A 5,324-nucleotide genomic window follows, 5' to 3' on the forward strand; every position below is an offset into this window, starting at 1 on the left:
CTTTTTTATTTACTTTAGTGTTCACCACAAAACAAGGCTCATGGAGCAACTCAAGCGCTTTGGGTTACAATACTGTATTGTAAAGAAATATGTCTGTTAAACCGTGACTTAAACAGTTTCAGATTGTACCCCATGGGGAAACAAGTCCGTTGTAACTTATTACATAGGGATGTAGTTCTTAGTGTAGACGATATAGTTGTATTTCCTATTTTTTCAGAATAAGCCACACTCCAGCCTGGTATCCAGCTGTATTATAGCTCCCGAGTCTTTTCTGTCCTTTCCGTATTTGAGCCTAGCCACATTCCAGATCCCTCTTCATGCTGTGAAAAAAAGACAACATAGACCAGAGTGAACACGGTACGCATGCGTCGCATACGTGTTACCATAGCAATATTTTGATACTCAACCCAATTGCTTATCTTTGAATGTCTTATTCAGCATATGATATTCCAGTATTGCGCAACTACCGAAAAAACAAAACAAATTCGACTCTGGTCTAAGTGACAAATGTGCAGTTATTGGCATCTTGGAAAATAAAATCGGTTTGTACCCTTAAAATTTTTTGTAAAATTAATGTTTGTTACATCAGACAATAAATGATATGTACTGTCGAGGCTCGAATGTACAACTTTAAAAGTCATTCATTCATTCATTCATTCATCCATTCATTCATTCATTCATTCATTCATAGGCTTGGACGTAAGTATATATTTTTGTTCATTATCTGTTTTGAAGAGGATGGCTTTGATACTAGTACTCGTAAATCAACTCCTTCATCATGAAAATTGGTCTGCAACCAGCCAAAAAAGAAAACGTAATTAACAGCACATCAAACAAAACCAGTTCTTTGATAAAAGGGCAAACATACTCATTCTTATTCAGACTAAGCTCTACAATATTGGACATATTCATGCCTATTTCAAAACAGGTTGTAGATTATTTGTCTGTCAGTACAGTAAACATGTACGAGCAGGCGGAGCCGGTCCGGTCTCCCGTCTCTGGGCCTGGCAGTGGCCGAACCACCGGGCCGCCGCCTACATCACCTGGACTAAGATGTGAAAAAAATTTGACCATTCTATTAGCAGCATAATAATACATTTGTAACATGCATTGGCATAATACCGGCAGTAAGACTTATACAAGCAGATCAAAAATAATGGAATTTAAAGAGATCTACACATGCAACAATAGTTATTTCTGAGGTATGCACACTTCAGACATCTAGGTGTCCAATACATCATTTATAAAGCTTCGATAACAATGCATTCGAAGACAACAAGGCCAAAAGTTTTCAGTATCTTTTTCGGGACAGGCAGCTCGTCGTGGAACGAACACACTGTCACATTCATTGCCAGATTTGTAGATCATAATTACACGGCACAAGACGAACATGATTCAACAGCAATCTTGAATTTCTGTTGGTGACCTACCACTCGTGTAAAAGTGTGAAGAACCGTTGCATTATCGCCCGGATCTACGGCTGAATGGGCAAAATTGAACGTACGCCGACATTTTCCCGCCATTTTTATTACTACGCTAGCAGTAAGGTGTTACGTCATGGTGGTTGTGACGGACAAAAGTTAAATGAAAATTCTTGACAGTATACGTCCGTTTTCTCATGACATTTTGTATGCTCATGCAGGTTTATGTTTTATGCAATTACTAACAGAAAAGGAAGAAACATCAGAGGACGTATAAATGTACATAGCGGCAGTAATTGTGCCGTGTTTCTTCCTGCCGGTATTTTTTACCCCCTCCGAACCACGCGCCCGTTCGCCGTGTAATTCCGCGGCGTGTTACAATTACAATATTACGCTTTTAGCAGGACAAGAGTGGCAGAAAAGTTACACAGAGGAAGTGGCAAGGGTAAGCTATAACGTACAGCAACATGTAACTGGAGAAAATGATGCGTTGACAATTTGTCAAAATCAGTATGGCTAGAGAAATCGTCGTAAACGTGCCGGTATTATGATAATAGATGTTATAAAGAAAACGTGTATTGCTCTAATTTCCTGTAAACTGTTACATCAGAATATAAAAGATCTGTACTTAGCCTGTCCAGGCTCGCATGTACAATTTTAAAGGTCTTTCATTAATTGATTAATTACTACTCCCATTTGCTCTGCCACATGCAGTCTATACAGTAGGCTTGGAAGAAAATGATTTTCTTTCTTTACTTGTTTTGAAAAGGTTTACTTTGATACATACTAGTATTCGTAGATCAACTCCTTCATCCTAAAAGTCGGTCTGCAACCAGCCGAAAAACAAAATGCCATTAGCAGCACATCATACTAAAGCAGTTCTTTGATAAAATGTCAAACATACTCCTTCTTTCTTAGATTAAAGTCGACAAGATTGTACATATTCATGCTTATCTTAAAACATATGTTGTAAAGTATTTGTCTGCCAGTACAGTAAACATGTACGAGCAGGCGGAGCCGGTCCGGTCTCCCGTCTCTGGGCCCGGCAGTGGTCGAACCACCGGGCCGCCGCCTCAATCACCGACTGTCCACCTGAGCGCTTCAAGAGGGCGTGCTCGCTATGGAAAAGGTGCTACAGACAAGGGGGAAGAAGACCAAGAAACCTCAAGCACGTACGAAGAAGCCGAGGAGGTGAAACGTGACACAACTTACACGTCTGCAGGTAGCCGAAGTCTTTGTAGTTTTATATTATTTTCTTTTTTAAACAGGATGCTGCAAACACTGTTTTCGTTCATATCTCAAAAACTCTGACATTATGCTGATGATGGATTTCAAGTTAACATTATAACCTAAACAAATTAATCATTTTTTTTTAATATTTCTTTTTTCAGACCACATGTGTAAGGGAGGAGCAACCGGCTGCCAAGCATTCTGTAGCTTCATCCGTTTCCACCGTATCTGCATGGCCGCCGCTGTTGTGGTAGTCCTTATCGCAATGGGACTCTTTATAATGTTCTTCATTAATAATAAGGTGAGCACTGCTAAATCTCAACAACTTCATTTTTTAATGCTCTACAGAAAATATTTTACCCTTTGGTTTGCTGTTTCTAAACATTTCCTTTCACTGTTGTCTTTTTATATCTTAGTTTTAATTTTTATTTTGCTGTTTGTATTATAGGAAATATCTCAGCTGACCGTCACTATTAATGACTTGAAACTTGATCTGGAGAACTTGTCTCAACGCGATATTTACAACGAGCGAAACCAAACTGCTGCAATGGATGGGATGAGCAAGAAACCAGGTAAGATAAAATGAGCACACTATTATCATTTTTCTGTTCATTTTACTTTATACTTATGAAATATTAGAAACTAGCAAAAACGGCCCCCATCTATGCTACATATTGAAAAGTAATGTAGCTCAGTGCCGGCTAACTTCTTTGGTGTGTCACCTGTATATTTTGCCACTTGTCAATAATTCCATCTACACCTTAAGATGCTACCCCTGAACGAGGACTGTCGACTGTCTTCTTGAATCTTAAATGGTCCATATCTGAAAATAATTTCATCAGTTTTGTAGAATATGGGATATAGAAGAATTTTTTTACACAACTAGTATGTAATTACTTTGCTTACTTTTCAATGTCTCCCAGACACCTTCTCAGAGCTTCAATTTGGAGTTATGCTTTTTGCCGTTATATGTGAGCAATGTATCAGGGGGGGGGGGCGGTCAAACTATGCCACTTTTGAGATTGTGCCTCCGTATCCGTCAGTATTCGAGGAAACTTGGATCCGAGACTTATACGACGCCGGAATCGGTCGGATTTGAGGTGTATCGTCTTATTCAAGCAATGACCATGAATTCCTAGGGATTCGCGTGAAAATGTTTCTTGTACGATTTCGAATTCGTTGAAATTTTCAGGATTCAATGACAGTGTTCTTTATATACACTGTACAGGTTTTTTTTTTGGGGGGGGGGGACTCAGTGACTTTTGATTTCTTTAGGTATTAGGGGAATTCTCCGATTTAGCCAATAAAATCAATTACTGACGTCATAATTACGTCAAATTACGTCGTAACGATATCAAAATCTCAGATATCATTAAACTTAATGAGCACATCACTCCCTGCAAATCTGGTGATCGTACAGCCGTTTTGAAATTACGATGGGGGGGGGGGGAGAAAATGAAAATTTACTTGCTGTGCACGTGGCTATAGTTTATGTTAAATAAACGACACTTTTTTTGTTTTGCTATAGTACTCCTTTCCATGGAGGATGTGATCGAACAGCTTCTCCAACAGCAGGCTATGATTCAGCAGCTGCAGATCGAGATGGCGGCCAAAGACCAGAAGACCAAGGTTCTAGAGCAGAACGCCCAAGCTTTCCGTCAGGAAATCAAAGCTCTCCAACAGCGATCAATCTACCGCTGTGAGTAATGATATAAATGTATGTCTTGATTTGAAATAAGTGTGAAGCCAGTTCTATACTATACCTGTAGAATGTTAAATGCCAATGCCTTATAGTTCAATGCTGTCCGCTATATAGTTACTAAAGGTAGCAGTAAGTTTCGTTTGCCAACAGTATTTAAGTTGCTTTAGATAAAACATGAAAAAGTGATTAATGATGCGTAGACTGAATGGCGATTTCCCACTCACTATATGTTGGCCTACTCTCATACGCCCCAAAGTACAGTGAGCATTTAATACAACTGTCAAAATACCTCTCCCCTGTTCTGGTATACTGTAGTGTATAGAACTCTCGACATCAGCTGAGAATTAGTTTATGTCGCATTCTTTTCTTAACCCTATTCAGACCGGGCTTTCTTTTCGTAAATCCTAACTCTTGTAGCACTTTAACGAAATATCATATGATCACCAAATTTTAAGAGAATGATGTAGACACAAATTCTAGGAAATTTGACACCATTATGACATAATATGACGTCATTACTTTGATTGTATTGGCTGGAACCATGAAAAAGGGCATTCCCAGAAAACTTGAAACTATGCTACAAAACGTAACCGCGAGTGCATCTGACAGAGATATATTGTTTCTTACGACTTCTGTTGCCGTCGTCAAAATGACGTCAAAAACGACGTTATGCATATCCAAGATACGAGTTTGGCTCCGCCATTTTATATCCACAAACTTGAGCTACATTCTTTGCAACAAATAATCACAAATGACAATAGAAATAGACTTTAAATGTTTATTTAAACAAAACGGTTGCCATGGCAAAGGAAAATTTTTCAAACTATTTCGAATTTTTGCTCGCTAAATTTTAGAAAAACACTAAATTTGGTGGTACATGGTTGTAGCGTCCAAAGTGGCTGAAGTTAATATTTTTTTTTGGACTGTTCCTAGAACTTTTAACTTAAAATGCATTTTATGGTCAGTATGTA

This window comes from Branchiostoma floridae, chromosome 3, assembly GCF_000003815.2.
Source record: "Branchiostoma floridae strain S238N-H82 chromosome 3, Bfl_VNyyK, whole genome shotgun sequence".
Classification (NCBI taxonomy): domain Eukaryota; kingdom Metazoa; phylum Chordata; class Leptocardii; order Amphioxiformes; family Branchiostomatidae; genus Branchiostoma; species Branchiostoma floridae.